At 40.4% G+C, this 18,254-nt stretch overlaps 1 protein-coding gene and 1 pseudogene across 1 annotated transcript in view; one reads left to right on the top strand and one right to left on the bottom strand.

Annotated features, from left to right (window-relative positions):
* Nucleotides 1–18,254, bottom strand: part of ANKRD55 (ankyrin repeat domain 55) — a 376,849-nt gene that overhangs the window by 123,391 nt on the left and 235,204 nt on the right. The window lies entirely within an intron of this gene.
* Nucleotides 13,181–14,390, top strand: LOC105087135 (E3 ubiquitin-protein ligase RNFT1-like; annotated as a pseudogene).

Below are 18,254 nucleotides of genomic sequence, written 5' to 3' on the forward strand. Positions count from 1 at the left end.
GGCAGGTGCTCATTACAAGGGGCTAGACTCTTCCATTCCCCATTTTTGTGCCGTATCAGCTCTGGTTCCAAACACTATTTCATTTCCTTCCCAAAGACCCCACTGGAGAAGTTGACTCAGTAGGAGAATTGTTCAAAGCCCCACCTTGTAAACAGAAGATAATGCATGAAGTTGCCAGGTTTCTGCAAGGGACTTGGACTCAGTCCCATTTCTTCTTTGGGAAGCTTCCTTTGCCTATAAGAGATTCTCAGACTTCCACTTTTGTCTAAGTCTTGTGGACATAAAACTGCCTTGATGAAATTTTGCTTTAAGGGCTTATGATCCTGGAACATGAAAACTGTTTGAAGATGAGAAAGAGGACAACAGCATGCAAGATTCTGTATGGAATGGACCATACAGCAACCCCCCTCCACTGCCTTTCCTTGAGCCCATGGTGGGAGACCATTAAAAAAGCCAACAACTTGGGTAACAGCCCTTAAATTGATACTGAGTATGAAAGGATCCAATTGGCTTTAAATGTTTTGTTCCCCACCTAATTCCTGTTTCAGGTAGATTGTTTACTATAGAGACTACAGCCACTTTCATTATGGATGGTCAAGAGAGGACATGTTGACTAATGATTACAGCAGAGGTCTAATGTCCACGGTCCTAGTCTTGGCCCAACCACAGACTCACTGTGAAACTGTCCACGCTTACTCCTTGCGCTGCAATCCTGCCTTAACTAAACGGGAGTGAAAAATATCTTTCCTGGACCCCTTTGGAGAGTGATTGTTTTGGGGAGTGAGTGAGATGGAAAGAATGGGAATGAGGGAGAGAGATTCTAACAAAAGGCTGTTGTTGATCTGCTAAGTAATCAACTGGCAAATGGGAAGTGAGTGCTTATCAAAGCATCAACTCTGGGTCTGGGATGTGGGCAATAGTGTCTTGGGATATTTTTAAATGTGTGTGTGTGTGTGGCTTATCATCATCATCACCATTGTTATTATTTTGCTAAACCATTTAAGAATTAGTTGCAGACATTGTGACATTTTTACCCTTAAATATTTCAATGTATTTCTCTTAAAAACAAGAGCATTCTCCTACAAAGTCACATTCTAAATATCACATTGAGGAAATTTAACACTAATACAATACTATTATCTATTATTCACTCTATATTCAAATTTCCCCACTTGCCCTTTGTAGTTTTTTTTTAAAAAAAATCTAGGACTGAGAATACAGAATCAAATACTGCATTCAGTGATCGTGTTTCTTTAGTTTCCTTTAATTTAGAACACTCCCCAGCTCCTCACTCTTTTTGTCTTTCATGACATAGAAATTTTTAAGGGTCTAGGCCAACTGTTGGGCAGAATGAACTTCAGTTTGATTTGCCTGATTGTTTCTATTTTTAGTTCTTACAAGACCTAATGACGCATCTCTACATCTAGCATACTTTGTTATAATTTAGAGCAAAGTTTTCACACGTTAAGTCTCCTCTCATTGTTTTGCATTCCCTGTTCAACTTGGAGATGTTTGTCCTCAGAGCAGCACTTACATTTTGTGTTTTTTATGTCCCTATGTGGAATAACACTAAAGTTTATTTGTAAGGGCTTCTGTGTGGTCATAAGGATGTACCTGAAGCATTTATTCTTGGTCTTGCTCTTGAGATTCTTTGTTTCAATTCAGAGAACAGCAGAAAATGTGTGGAAGAGACAGGAGGTGAGCACCAGACATTACTATCTCTTCTTGAAACACGGCCTAGCCTCTCCCACCTGGAAATTTGGAGCTTCCCATTCATCTCACATTGTGGTAACAGAAGGCACATCAATCCCGTGTGGACTTCCAGCTGGCAGAGCTGTCTGTGTCCACATGTGTCCTCCTGTCCCTGGTGTAAACCCTGCCATAGCCAAGAGAACTGACTTGTGCTAGTTCTGAGTAGCTACATATGGCTGGTATGGGTGAACTGTGAAGGGGCTTATGGTGTATTTTCTGGCCAGATGTCCTGGGGCCACTTAGCAGATATTGAGTTAGGATTTCCTAAAAGAGTGCTGGAGGTTGGCAGCAGGGCACACTGTGTTAAGTTCTGCCATCTCCAAGAGGGTCTTTGTGTCCATGCCAGCAGCCTCTTTCCTTCCTTTGCGCATTCTGTCCACATAGGGTGTGTGTTCTGTTGGCCCCCCTCTCCCATCACCAAGGAGACTGCTGGAGCTGGGTTGAGGAGTGAAAATGGTGCCTCGATCTTAGTCCCTATGACATGTTCACTTGTTTCTTGCCCACAGAGCTGTACCTTACCTAGCAGGCCACTTACTGGAAGATTGGTAAGAAGGGGGATGGAATAGGGGAAAAATGCTCTCTGGTAGAACAAACAGTGTATGGTTTTGAATCACTCGGAAATTCTACCTTCCCATCCACTCCACCTCAGGCATCATCCTGTGCTGGATTCTGACAGACAAGTATGCTCCCCCAAAGGAAAACTGGGCACTTGCCACAGGACCTAGGGGCAAATCTGCACTGTTTATGACTAAATAGAGTTTTACAGGGGAAATAGAAAAGGACAATAGTGACCTACTACCACTAATGACCAGGCATAAAATACTCATCATCATAGTAATGACCACAGCTGCCATACAAAGGTTATTCTATTTAATTCTCCCAACATTGTGTTCAGTGGAGACTGCAGTTCCCATTTAAAAGATGAGGGCACTATATCACAGAGAGGTCCACCACAGCGATTCAGATGGTCAGTGGAGAGCAGGATTCTGACCCAGTGTTCTTCGACTTAAAAGTCCCTGCTTCTACCATTCCTCCCCAGTGCTCCCTTAAGGGACTTTGCTCTGCTCACTTGGTAAGTGTCACACTGAGTTTCCTATGATTTCTGCACCCAATCTCCTCACCACCTCCAATCTCATCACATCAAATTAGACTTAACAGCCAAAGGGTTTCTTCAGAGAGCAGAGCATTCACTTGGCCTAGGACTGTTGATACAAAGACAAGGAAATAAATACCTCCATGTAAAATTGGATTGTGTTTGTGTGTAAGATAAGTACATACCTTACATTAATGAGTCTGGATGATAGTATGGGGATAGAGAAAGGTCAAACACAGCAATAATTGTTTTTTTAGCATCAATGCTTCTCCCAAACAACTCATTTCTAGAGCCAGGTCTCCTAAATAGTTTCAGCTGCTGACGTCTTGAAGGTTATACCCACAACGGGTCAGAAGATGGAATTGAAAGGGAGGTAATGTAAGAAGAGAGAGGATGCTCCCAAGTATATGAGGGGCAGCCAGAAAGGCCAAGGCTGCCTCTGTGCCTGGTGTGACTCCCAGCCCAGCAGAGCTCTGACTCTTGGCCTGTATATGGGAAGAGGGAGCTTGAAGCTGGAACAGAGGCCTGGCCAGTTCAGAGACTGAATCCCTCAACTGCTAAGGGAAAGAGATTCCTAGAGTTTGGAGCCTGGGAAGTTCATTAGAAGGATTTCAGTAAGGAAAGGGATCTCCAGGGCTATATTCATTTATCTTAGCCCTGTGTCTTCTGGATATTGTATTCCTATGCTCCAATCTGTGCAGCCAAAGGATTAAAAATACCATGTCTTTGCTTTCCATAGCATGTTAGGGATTACCCCAGGGACTTACCCCAGGGATTACCATCATCTACACATTATTGCTGGAAAACACTGAGATAATTTGAAATCTGTAGCATAAGTAAGAGGACAGAATCTCTCCATTTTCCATGCCTTTTCCAAAACAGTGTCCTAGGCATCCAAAACATCAAATTGTTATGGAAAGAGGCTCTGGACTCAGAGAGATTATTCAAATTCCAGATTTTCCATTTACACACTGTGTGACCTGGACGAATTTTCTCAGCCTTTCTGAGCCTCAATATACCCATCTGTAAAATATAAAAAGTAATGCCCACTTCTTGGGCTTGTGAGGATGGAATGATATAACGTATGCCGAAACACCTAGGCCTGTTCCCAGCATATAGTGAGAATTGGTTTCCTTCCTCTCTCTTCTTTCCTCATTTCCATTCTTCCCTTTTTCCTTTTGCCATAGCTCATCTTAGCACTTTAGAAAGGCATTATCTGTTTTTTTCCCTCTCTGGAAAAGGCTGTGCAAAGGAATGGGACATTCTCATTCTATCAAAACACTTGCTGCAGCTTAGAAAAGGGGACAGACAGCCCATCCCAGGTACACAGAGGCCAGGGAAGACCAACTGCACCAACAGAAGCCAAGTCATTTCCCCACCAGGCAGAACAGAGGGGCCTGAAGTTAAAAGAATAGGATATGTGTCTCAGACATCTGTTTCTGGTGGGGGTCCTAGCACTGATCCTTGCCTCGAGGATCTGAATGCCTAATTGCTGGAGGCAACTCAAAAGAAATTTAATCAATAGGGGCAGAAACAAATCAGTAGACAAGCTGGCCCAAATGAGACGCCCTCCACTAGAGTCCTGTAATTGCCTGACTTGGATTCCCATCAGACAAGATACCCAATGAGACTGGAAAGCTTTTTGTATCTGGAGTGAATAGAGATCTAATGTAGGAAACTTACTAGTAAGTTGAGGAAGGCAAATACAATGATGAAAATTTTAATGTAGCCCTAGAGTGAATTTTTATTTCTGTTCTAAAATTTCCTCAATAAATCTGTAATAATTTTGAAAAAGGAGGATGATAAGTATGACTGGTGGAGTAGAGGCAGAGATAAAGGGGAAGAGTAAGAGGTGTTCCAAGTTAGAGCTGTACATTTGATAATGTAGATCTGGAACTTCATGGTTTTGAGATGTAACTGCCTTAAAGTAATACAACCTTCTCCCCATCTCCACTGTGTGTGTGTGTGTGTGCGTGCGTGAACGCGCATGCGTGCATGTGTGTGTGTATCCAGTAAGCAGACTTGAAGGCAATTCCAAAGGAGGGGGTGTAAAGAATTTGTCATCAAAGCAGACCCCTTGAGTAAGTATAAAATTCACAAGGTGACAACTCTGAGCAAGACCCTCGCCTGAACGTACAAGTATCAGTGTGAGGGTACAGAGCACTGGAATCAGAGAGTTCACTGGAATCCCAAATCTTCCAGTTACAAACTGTGGCTTGGGGCCAGATTCTTAGTCACTCTGAGTTCTGATCTATAAAATGTAGAAAATACTGCTTACCTCACAGGATTATTTTGAGGTTTAAATAAGATGTTTGTATTAGAAGATCTGTTTTATTCAAAGAGCTAGACCCATTACTTCTGCGTATCTTTTTCCATGTCTTTCTCTCAACACTTCAAATCACTTCTAACATTCCTGTTTTGATCAATCAGCAAATATTAATCAAGCACCCACCATACATTCTTCCCCCAGCACAGCCTTTATGAACTCAAAGTGAAGGTCAAACGAGTGTTTCTGTTCTAAAGTGAAGAAGTCATGGGGAGATATCAGGAGGTGGGTGTTAGAGGCAGATTGAGGCATTGGTGAAATTGGGCTCTGGTGAATTGCTGCCTCTCTTACTAGCATGAACTGGTTTCTTCCTAGGGGCAGGCACTGTTCATAGTCTACTCAATGCCATTTGCCCCACATTTCACTCCCTGATTTTGTAATAAATGGATTTGCTTTGTTATGGGGAAGGATAGGCCCCTCTTCTAACCTCAAGAGAGTGAGTCAGGCTTACTCTAAGCCCAGGGTAACCTCATTCCCCTTTGCCAGTGATTGGTTTAAAGGAAGGCTTGATTGAAGCTTTTGCTAAGAATTTTGCTTTCCTAGTAAAAGGCACAGATGTAGCTTGTGAAGTTCTTTTCTTTTCCTTCCATTTTCAAAGTGCAAGTGATACCTGAAACTGTAGCAGCCATTGTGGGGCCATGAGGCAATAAACACAAAGATAAAGAGAGAATAACCAAAGATGGAGAAACTGGGGGTTAGAAGACAGAAAGAACCTAGATTCTTGATGATATGATAGAGCCCTGAGCTGCTAAACTTCTCAGGTGAGATGTGTAAATGTCTGTATTGCTTAAATCACCCTTAATTCAGTTTTTTTGTTACTCGCAACTAAAAGCACTCCTATCTGATAGTCTTCCTTTTGAACAGCAGCCCTCCCTGAAGTGTCATACTGTAACCTTCCTCATAGTCCAACTGCTATCTTTGTTTCCAGCTGGCTGCAGGGGATCCCTGCTAAGGGATTAGCTGAACTTAAGGTATGTTTTCATCAAAGAGTATTTGCATTTTAGCATAGGATTTCTGGGACCAGAAAAATTTCATAGGGACAGAGGCATAAAAACCATGATGGTGGAATGACAGGTTGTGGGATGGATACTTTGCAGAAGACTGAAAGCCTTAAATTCTGTACCTTCAATCTCACTGTGTAAGTGACCACTTGGTCTACCTATGTATGTTCCTCAGAGCCTTGCTTTACCTCATGCACCCTATGCACTCAAAGTGTGGTCCATCAGAAGTACTAGCATCATTTGAGGACTTTTAAAAATGCAAAATCTCGTGCCCAAGCCCAAACCTGCTGAATCAGAACCTGAATTTTAACAATGATCTCCAAGTGACTCACATGCATATTAAAGTTTGAGAAGCACCTCCCAGAAGACACAGAATTGCTAGAGTTAGAAAAAGATCAGTTTTCTAGTACCAGGCAAGTAGTTGGTAAGGTGCAATGTTACAAGGGAAAACTCTCATACTGTCTTTTTATCCAGCTGTAGAGATCTGGGATAAACCAGATTTTTTAAAATAAATAAGTATAATTCTTTCACAGTCATCTGAATATGGAAACCAGAACCATCTAGCACAACTCACTTGTTTCAAGATTACATCTTATTTCTGAAAGAGACATAAGTTATTCAGAAATTGAGAGACATCACAGAGATGAAAATAGTGGTGATGTGGTCTAAGGAAGGGCTTAGACTGGAGCCAGACATGTCCTCACAGGCTCTCAATTAGACGGCTTCATATGAGGGTCCAGCACTCCCTCAAAGACTCAGAATCTCATTATCAGCAGTGCCTGGTGATCAGGCTGTTAGAGTTATCCACACCAATAAAAATAAACATTAGTTTGCATGTGACACAAGAATGTAAAAAAAATAATAATTAAATAAAATATATAGCCATCACTAGGGCCGGAAAGCTCTCTTTGGCCTGGTCCAGAGAATTTGCTCCCTGTGACAAACTTCATGGTAACCCAAGTCATAATCAGAAGTCATTTTACTGATTTATCAGGAGACATCCCTAAATCAGGGACCAGAATTCTTGAAAGTCCCTACCATCAGTTCTTTTTTTACATGGGAGGCAAAGTCAAAATGAGAAGGATGCTTTGTGTGCCTGGAATCATCAGGGGATGAAAAGAAGAGAAAGACATGCTCCCTCCCTTTGCAAAGTACAACTAGTGTGCTAGGATTTGCTGGTGGGTTGTAACCAGTAGTGAAGTCATCATTAGCAAGGTATAACTTAAAATTAAAGTTTTGAAAAAATAAACTCAAATTGGCTTAAAGACTTAAACATAAGACAAGACACTATAAACCTCTTAGAAGAAAACAGGCAAAACATTATTTGACAATCTCAGCAATGTTCTCCTAAGGCAGTCTAGCCAGGCAATAGAAATAAAAGCAAAAATAACCAAATGGGACCTAATTAAACATATAAGCTTTTGCACAGCAAAGGAAACCATAACCAAAACAAAAAGAGAACCTACAGAATGAGAAAATATTTGCAAAAGATGAGACTGACAAGGGCTTAATTTCCAGAATATATAAACAGTTCACACAACTTAATAAGAAAAAACAAACAACCCAATCCAAAAATGAGCAGACCTAAACAAGCAATTCTCCATTAAAGACATACAAATGGCCAATAGGCACATGAAAAAATGCTCAATATTGCTAATTATCAGAGAAATGCAAATCAAAACTTCAATGAGGTATCACCTTGCCCCAGTCAGAATGGCCATCATTCAAAAGTCCACAAACAATAAATGCTGGAGAGGCTGTGGAAAAAAGGGAACCCTCCTACACTGCTGGTGGGAATGCAGTTTGGTGTAGCTGTTATGGAAAACAGTATGGAGATTCCTCAAAAGATTAAAAATAGACTTACCATATGATCTAGCAACTCCACTCCTGGGCTTATATTTAGAGGGAACATTAATTCAAAAAGATACATGCACCTCAATGTTCATAGCAGCACTATTTACAATAGCCAAGTCATGGAAACAACCTGAATGTCCATTGACAGATGACTGGATAAAGAAGTTGTGGTATATTTATAATGGAATACTATTCAGCCATAAAAAATAATACAATAATGCCATTTGCAGCAACATGGGTGGACCTGGAGATCGTCATTCTGAGTGAAGTAAGCAAGAAAGAGAAAGAAAAATACCATATAATATCACTTATATGTGGAACCTAAAAAAAAAAAAAGACAAATGAACTTATTTATAAAACAGAAACAGACTTATAGACATAGAAAACAAACTTACAGTTACCGGGGGTGGGGGGACAGGGGAAGGGGTGGGAAGGGATAAATTGGGAGTTTGATATTTGCAGATACCAACTAATATATATAAAATAGATAAACAATGAGTTCATCCTATATAATACAGGGAACTATATTCAGTTTCTTGTAATAACTTATGGCTAAAAAGAATATGAAAATGAATATATGTATATTCCTCTATGACTGAAACATTATGCTGTACACCAGAAATTGACACAACATTGTAAATTTACTATCCATACACACACACACACACACACACACACACACACACACACACACACAAACTGAAAAAAAAAAGAAAGGAAAAAACTGAAGTTTTGAAGCATGTGAATGATATGCTGTACTGGAGATCCCCAAGACTACCCTCAGGCTCAATGATTTGCTAGAGCTCAGAAGACTCAGAAACTGTTGTGCTCATAGTTATGGTTTATTAAAGTGAAAGGATACAGATTAAAATCAACATAGGGAAAGATGCATGGGGTGAAGTCCAGGATAAACCTGATGTACAAGCTGCCAGATGTCCCCTCCCAGTGAAGTCACACAGGGACACACTTCTTTTCCCAGCAAATTTGTGTGACAACATGTGTAAAGGGCTGTCAACCAGGGAAGCTTCCCTGAGTCTTGGTGTCCAGGGTTTTTTTTTTAACTTGAACAGGGTTTGAAGTAGGATCCCCAGTAACAAGGCTGTTGTGAGATTAAAAAAAAAATCACAAGAGCCGGAATGATAGCTGTGGATATGGAAAGGAAAAGAGACTTACTGGAACAATTCAGGTAAGAATCTATCAGACTGAGCTCTAAGAATTTAGTAAAGAGTAATATGTCATTGAAAGGAATGGAAAAGAGGTTGAGAGTCACACATGTTCCAGGATTTAGAGTACAAGGTACAAGTGGTGCTACCATAGGATACCACAGGGTAAATGGAAAACAGGCACTGAAGACTATTTGAAGAGGAGGGGTGGGTGGGGGTAGGTCAGAGATAATCCATTAGATTTGGAGAAGGTGAGTGTGAAATACCAATAGAATGTCCAAATTATGTCTATCTATCACAGCATTTAAAAAATGAGCCTGTATCTTGGGAGAGGGTTGTAGGCTTAGGAACCCTTGGCATCAAGATTCTGTGAAAATAAATAACATTTTGAATAGATATTTTCCCAAAGAAGATATACAGATGGCAAATAGGTGCATGAAAAGATGCTCAACATTGCTAATTATCAGAGAAATTCAAATCAAACCTACAATGAGGTACTACCTCATACCTGTCAGAATGGCTATCATCAAAAAGTCTACAAAAAATATTGGTGAGGATGAGGAGAAAAGGGTACCTTTGTACACTGTTGGTGGGAATGTAAATTGGTGCAGCCACTATGGAAAACAGAATGGAGGTTCCTAAAAAATCTAAAAACAGAACTACCATATGATCTAGCAATCCCGCTCCTGGATATATATCCATAAAAAATGAAAACACTAATTTGAAAAGATACATGCACCCCAATGTTCATAGCAGCACTATTTACAATAGTCAAGACATGAAAGCAACCCCAGTGCCCAACAACAGAAGATTGGCTTAAGACAATGTGGTATATATATACAATGGAATATTACTCAGCCATAAAAAAGAATGAAACACTGCCATTTGCAGCAACATGGATGGACCTAGAGAATATTATGCTTAGTGAAATAAGTCAGAAAAAGACAAACACTACATGATATCCATTCTATGTGAACTCTAAAAAAATAATACAAATGAATGTTTATACAAAATAGAAATAGACTCACAGATTGAGAAAAGAAACTTATGGTTACCAAGGGGAAGAGGTAAGGGTGGAGGGATAAATCAGGAGTATGGGGTTAATAGATATAAACTACTATAAATAAAATAGATAAGCAACAAGGATCTACTGTATAGCATAGGGAATTGTATCCATTATCTTGTAACAACCTTAATGGAATATAATCTGCAAAAATACTGAATAATTATGCTGTGCACCTGAAACTAACACAATATTGTAAATCAACTATACTTCAATTATAAAGGAATGTAGTTGGAGACGAGAGGTTGACTTAAGAAAGAAGTGTGAGGATGCCAACATTTAAGTGACAGGCAAGGAAGAGGCATCAGAGGAAGAGAAGAGAAGCAGAGGCAAATAGAGTTGGAAGCCAAGGCAGCAAAGGGAATTCAGAAGTCTGACATGCCCTTGAGAAGGCAAGTAGGATGTTGGGACAGAGACTGCTGAGTCTGGCTGGCAGCAAAGATAGCCAATCCTTCATGACCTTGAGGGGGACATTGGCCAGATTCCAGGGATTAGTGAATTAGTGAGTACTGGGAAAGCAGAGAACAGAGCCTCTCTCCCCCATGCCTTTGGGAGAAGCAGGAACTCTTGTGGAAGGAGATGGTTGGGTGGGAGGGGCATTGACACGACACAAGGGAAGGCAACCCAAAGCAAAATGCTGATCGAGTAGGCACCCCAAAGCTTCGAAGCAAGCTTAGAAAAGCAAGTCTCCCAAAGGCCTCAGATGGTGACAGCTTTTCTTTCTCATGAAGCTGGGGCAGCTACTTTGATAAGGCCCCTTTAAAAGTTAGGGATACTGTGAACGTCCCTCAGAGACCACAGGGAAAATGATCCCACAATCAATTATCATCTGGGTGCTACTCGCTCCTCACGGAATTTGGCGGGTCCTTGGGTGCTGCGTTCCAGCTTAGGATCTCCACCCTTCAGATTAAAGAGTCATTACAACTCTGTTTATTCTAGAAAAGATTAATGGTTCCCCCTCCTCATTTCTCAAGAACAGACTTTCGTCTGTACAGAGTCATTAAATATATCAACTCAACCACTCTGGCTGCAAGATTACAGATACAAAAATCAACCGATTTTGACAAAAAACAGCTGTAGTTTTTCTTATAACTTTGAGTCCACAATCACATGTGCTTAGAGACAGATATGGAATGTGACTGGTAAAGTTTTCATGATAGTCAGAGAGACACACGACCTCCACCCTAGTCAGCAATCTTCCCGAGACCCTCCAACAAGTCACCTTCACCAAGATGTCTCTCAATGAATTCATACCAAGTCAGTTTAACTCATTTCAGCGTACTCTCATGAGCTACTCCTTTGAATAATGTGGAACAGGAAAGATGAACAGGAAGGAATATTTATGCTCAGGAAGTTTACAGTCTACCAGTGGTGCGTTAAACAAAACCCACTAAAAACTAAGACTGATTGTGGTAGAGGAGTTTGAGGAAAGAGCATAGGAAGGCAAGCTCAGTCTCAGGCAAGACTTTCTGGAGGAGGTGGTGTGGGAGTTTACCGTGAAGGACCTTGATGTGGGGGCATTTGCGGGGGTGTGTGTGCGTGAATGCCCACACACAAATGCACAGGTACACACAGGTGTGCGGGGGCTGATTAGAAGGAAAGTGAAATGTTCCAGGAAAAGGTCCTTTATGAGGTAAACACATGGAGCAGAGAATTGCAGTGCATGGGTAACATGTGGGAAAATCAAAGTTGGAGCAGGTTTTAGGTCCAGACATTCATAAACTTGGATGTGTGTTAGATTCACCTGGGAAACTTGTGACAAATTCATCAGCCCAGGCCTCACCCCTGGATTTTACGAGCCAGGCTGCTGGGACTTGAAGATGTTAATGATTAGCCAGGGTCATACTGCTTATTAATTAGTAGCTAAACTAGCTGGAGAACCTGTTTTCAGGGAAGGACAAGTTATTTTGTTAGTTTTTTTGCTTTTGAAGGGAACTGAGGTATAAGATTTATAAAATGAGTTATAAGAGAACATTAGAGAAGCAACTTTGACTCAAATTATGGAAAGATTGGGTGAAAGGCTAAGGAAGTTGGAATATTTCTATCAGCCCACAGAGTCACTGAAGATTCCAGAGGGAGAAATGACATTGTCAAAGTAATCAGAGATGTAATCTAAGAACAGAAATGGTGGGTCACCTTGTTGACTGGAGATAGAATCATAACTGGCTTAGATATTCCATACCTTCCCAGGCAGCTAGGCCCTCCCATCCTCATCTGAAGCATGTTCCTCTTGATGCCCACAGAGGCCAAGGTTTTTCCCCCTTGCATAAAATAATAAAATATCTACGAAAAAATATCACTTCATCAAGTATCTTTCAAAACAGCTCATTAAACCCTCAGAATGCAGAGTCCATGAGAGGAATGTAAACACTCATCTAGTTCCTGGCCCAAGGACAACATATGCATATCCTCCCCACCCACCTCACATGGACCATCTCCATGGTGGGAGTAGCAGCTACAAGTCCACGCCTGAGGACAAAGGGGGAGCAAAGGTAGGGGACCAGAAGAGCAAATCAGGAGCCTGGTCTACAGATGTCAGGCCTCTCAACAACATCATGGGCAGATGAAGAGCCAGGGGATCTGAGCTGTGCTGCTCCTGGAGGTCTGGGGCTCTGGGGATCTGGGACCTATTTATGGCTACCTTGCTTACTGCAAACTGAAGGAGAGGGAGGGGAAAGGTACTTGAAATTTGTATTTCCTTTAGCTCAACAGTTACTTATACCAGGTAATATCAGCCTTGGAAAGACAACTACTCAGGCCTCCAAGAGGGGCTGGAGTTGCAGGTCACGGGGTTTGAAGGTGATGGCCCTGACTGAAGGCCTCGAGGCAGCATCTCCCGCTGTTCCTGCAGTCATTGCCCAGGGCTCCGTCCACTCAACGTCATGAGAGGAGACAGAACCCTGAAGCAAAGAAATTGGACCACAGAAAAAGTATTCAAGGGTCATGCAAGCCAACTGTAGCCAACTGCATAGTCCTTCAGGAGCTGCAGGCAGTGAGAATGCCTCAGCCTTCTGATGTGTCCAAACAAGACTGACAGGAGAAGCTTCATGTCTTTATTCTGGAGATGTTCATATCTAGATAAACTCCATACCTAAAGAATGTGCTGAAAATCCAAGCTCCAGAAATTCAAGGTCAGGTGTCCAGAGCTGCACTCGTGGGTGTGGTACACACATAGGCAATGGAGTTATTCCTACAATGAAGCAAGGCAGCCTGATGATACTGACATGGAGTCTGGAGATCATGGTAGTATCTCCTCCTCAGAATTCCAATATCTCTTCAAGTGGTTGCAAAAAAAGTCTTCCATATATTTTGATTCTGATTATTATGCAGCATATAACAGGCATTTCTCTCAGAATTGAGCTGTTTACATCTTCTGTATATGCAATCAAAAGCATCGTAAACCAGGTTTTTCTAAGAGAAAGGTGCTCCAAGATTCAGTGTGCTTGGTTACTGGTATTCTTAGCAGGATCTTCTGTTCTTTTACGTTACACCTTTCAGTCTAAGTCACTTTATCACAGCTTAATATTTGTAAATTCTACTTTGGACCATTCAAGCTTCCAGGAAGTACTTTGGATTATCTCAGTTATAGGCTTCATTCTGGAATTCCTCTTCATGGGCTTGAAATGCCTTATTTTATAGATGCCTTCTTTCACCATGCCTTTTAAACCCAAGGGTTACTGTTAAGTGCTTTCAGAAGAATTATGTCAGTATTACTGAACTTTTGTTCACATACTAGTTTGGCTTTGTTACTTTATAAGCTATGGGGAGTTTGGTAATATAACTAGATGGAGTCTTGAGGTAGTGCTGGTTTTACTCTACTTCATACTAAAACTTCTGGACATTTTTGACATCTTAAGAACTTTCAGACAGGTTTTGCAAATATGTTTTACATGACGAAGTTATGGAGTGGCTGCCGGCAAGAGACAGTGTTTCAGATGTGGATGATATTTGTTTGATATGTCAAGCTGAATTTCAAAAGCCAGTTCTTCCTATCTGTCAGCATATATTTTGTGAAAAGTGTATTACTTTATGGTTTGACAGAGAGAAAACACACCCGCTGTGCAGAACTGTGATTTCAGACCATACAAACAAATGGAAAGACAGAGCTACTTCATCACACTTCCAAATATATTAAGTTCTAAACCTAATATTAAGGACACAAAACACAAATTTCATTTGGTTACGAGGAATATTTATAAAGACATTATAATGGACTTTCAGGGCTAGAAGTGTAAAAAAAAATGTTCCCAAATGGTTTTAGAGTATTAAAATAAGACATGTGTAGTCCAATTTATCAAAAGATTGAATGAAAGAACGCTATATTTAAAAATATACACAAGTAATGTTCAACCTAATGCATATGCAGTATTTATTCTATCTTAATTATTTGACAGATGATTGCAGTGTTAAATTGTAAATATGTTTTCTTGTTAAGCTGTGGTATATTTATACGATGGAATACTATTCAGCCACAAAAACTGACAACGTAACACCATTTGCAGCAACATGGATGCTCCTGGAGAATGTCACTCTAAGTGAAGTAAGCCAGAAAGAGAAAGAAAAATACCATATGAGATCACTCATTTATGGAATCTAAGGAAAAAAAACATAAATACAAAACAGAAACAGACTCATAGACATAGAATACAAACTTGTGGTTGCCAAGGGGGTGGGGGGTGGGAAGGGACAGACTGGGATTTTAAAATGCAGAATAGATAAACAAGATTATACTGTATAGCACAGGGAAATATATACAAGATCTTGTGGTAGCTCATAGCGAAAAAAAAATGTGACAATGAATATATATATGTTCATGTATGACTGAAAAATTGTGCTCTACACTAGAATTTGACACAACATTGTAAAAAAAAAGAATAAAGACAACTGAGCCTGGGGGGAAAAATAATTGTAAATATGTTTCCTTGTTAATGTTACTAAAATGACAATTGCATAATTAGAACTAGTGGTTTTAGAGGAATTGAGGTATTCTTTCCTGACATTGTTTTCAGAATAAAGAATATTCTTCGTAATACTTTAAGATACACATCATCTGAAAATACAATTTTCTTTATCATTGACTTTTATAATTCCCATTTGAAAAATTCTAAAAGGGTTCATAAAATTTGTATGTTTAAATGAAAGTTCTAAATGTTATATTTTACCTGTAATAATCAGATTTTCTAAGGAAGATTAATTTACTAAGGATGAAATATTTTAATATTGTTTTATTCTCTGTTAGTATGATTAGCAATCATTGAGAACAGATAATTTAAATCCCTTTTGTTTGTGGACATCATACATACAGTCCTGCCATCAGCTTTATTGTTCATGATCTTGCTTTTTATATAGTACCATGGACTATCTTGAAGTAACTATTTAAAAAATTCACATGGATTAAAAAAAAAGGACAAGACCACCACTTGGCCTCAATAGCTGATCAATTCATGTATCACCTGCTTCCTTGTATCTTCACCATGGGGAAAATTCTCCTAACCTCTACTCCATAATTTTTCCTCCTTCTTTTGTCTTCTGGAAGGTATAATATAGTTTCTGTGAAAAATTAAACACAGACATGCTAAGTGGAAGTACTCCTTATAGAAGAAAGCTCAAGATTATAATTAAAATGTTGGCGGTGTTATTGGATGCCAGAGAACAAAGATTAGGCCAAAATAACCCAGAATGAGAAAGAACTTCTTAAAGAATTATCTGCACTATGTATCAATCCATCTGCATTTTGTGTGAAAGGTAGAAGGTCAGAGGTCACATACTTTTCTGTCACACTGTGTTTAGAGACAGTGTTTCTCCATGGACATGCTATTGGTAATGCAGAAATTCTGTGTTATGTAGAATCTCCCCACAGTGTAGGGCACCCAGTATCCCTAAATGCCAGCAGCACTCCTCAGTCTGGAAAAGCTAAGTGTCTGGAGCACCACTGCTCCAGTGTTTCAGAGTGCATTGCATAAATTATTTTCTTGGATCAGCATAATGATTCAAAACATAGTAACATCTTTACTCTTCAGAAGATGAATTGAGGATTGAAAATGGACTGCTGGCTTTTCCACATGGCTAGTGAGGGCTGCTGCTGGCTTTAACCCCAAGAGGCTGACTCTAAATTCAGTTCCTTTTCTAAAACCTTGTGCTGCCTTTCAGTGGAGGCAGAGACTTAGACTTGATCTCAGTCCACTAGTAAACACATGCAACTGAATTGCTGTTGTTATTGTTTATATTTCTAGCTATCTTCTAAGAAGCATTGGTTTTGTTAAATAGAGGACACTTTTCTGTGAGTGAGATCCTTGATGGAAGGTTAGAGGTAGGAGCTAAAGGAATTGGGTTAGATTGCTTAACAGAGGGAGTTGATCATGGAGCTCATAGGGACAGTGAGGGAGGGAGAGAAATAGAAGAGTCATTGGGAGGCCTTTAGTTATGCAACATGACCCACCTATACACTCTTACCCATGAGTCCCAAACCTTCAGTACAAAATTTTACTCATGAAATGCTTAGAGAGTGATTTTTTTGGTATAAAATGGCAAAGGGTTGAGAGTTACTCCTGGGTTGAGAGAGGCTGATGCAGAGACAGCACATGTGGACCCAGAAGCTGGAGGCAGGAAGGACCATAACATCTGACTGAGACTTTGTGAGCACCGATTCACATCTGAGTCACAGGCAATTAGAATGAGGACCCAAACATTGCTGGGTTCTAAAATACTTTCAGGTATTATAGGGAGGAGAACCAATCTGTATCAGAGATAGCTTGAAACTTTCCCAAAGGCAATCTAAAGATCTGTCCCTTCATTTAAGAAAATTCACAGAATATTTGAAGTGACTGACTACTTCTCAGACTAGTCAGGACCATAAGGGGAATAGAGTTAAAATTGGTGAATGTGGGCTATGAGGAAGACTCAGGAATAAATTCTTTGAAGTTTATTCAGCTACTGGCCCCAGAACTGTCACTTCCATAAGCAGGGAGAAGCCAACTATTCCAGGTCATTCTCTGTAATAAACACAGGATTGCTTATATAACTCCAGATTTCATGAAAATGACAAAATGACAGAGAATGATTGAATCCACATATGGAATAAGGAATAAATGTTAAGCATGATTATTATTCAATTATGATGATTATACACTAGGATTCTCATAAAAGCATTCAGTTTTTTCTCAATAAAAACTTGGTGAAATCTGGCTTGAAGTCCTTTGGACACACCAGTCGGTTCTTGCTCTGGTTTGCTGCTTTCTTGTATTCAAGACCTTATTACTGCTTGGAGAATGTTATCTTTGTATGTGCACTAATCTTTCTGTGAGAAGCAGGTGATGGTGCCTCTGGGTGCCTGCCCACTCTGCACCCAAGTCTCACTGAGACCTGTGCCTGAGTGCTGCCCCCTAGAGGTTCTCTGATGCACTGCCCTGCAGCCCTCGGGAGGATGCTCATCCACTTTAGGCCAATGGGCACCTCCAAGGCCCCCAGTGTTCCAAATAGTTCATAGAGGGGAATAAAAGAAAAACTGCTACTGATGATGAATTCCATGTTACCTTCTTCAGGGAAGTACCCCAATGCTTCCAAACAGATCTCTCAATTCTCCCTCACAGTCCCAATCATCTTGTTCAAACTCTTGCCCCAAGGCAGGCTTTGGCCTGACATATCCCAGACACAATTAATCAGTGATTGACTCTTGTTTAAATAATAATAGAAAAATCAGAAGGGCATTGTGTTCTTTGAAGATGAACTTGATAGGCATGAAATCTCAAAAGACATTTTGCTGGGATGAAGCCTGGGGTCCTCAGTGGGCCTCTCCCTGACTCCCTGGGCAGAGCTGGCCGTCCCAGCCAGCCCAGAATGGGGGGAACAGTCTACCCAGCTTCCACTCATTCCTCAGTGGCCCTCATTCCTCATCCTGTTTAGAACCCATCGTTTTATAAGGAAATGCCACAGAAAAGAGCATAGCTATTGCTTAAGCAGGCAATTCTCATGGCCCCAGAATTTAAAAGGGTTCAGAAAATAT

The sequence above is a fragment of the Camelus dromedarius genome, chromosome 3, assembly GCF_036321535.1.
Source record: "Camelus dromedarius isolate mCamDro1 chromosome 3, mCamDro1.pat, whole genome shotgun sequence".
Classification (NCBI taxonomy): Eukaryota; Metazoa; Chordata; class Mammalia; order Artiodactyla; family Camelidae; genus Camelus; species Camelus dromedarius.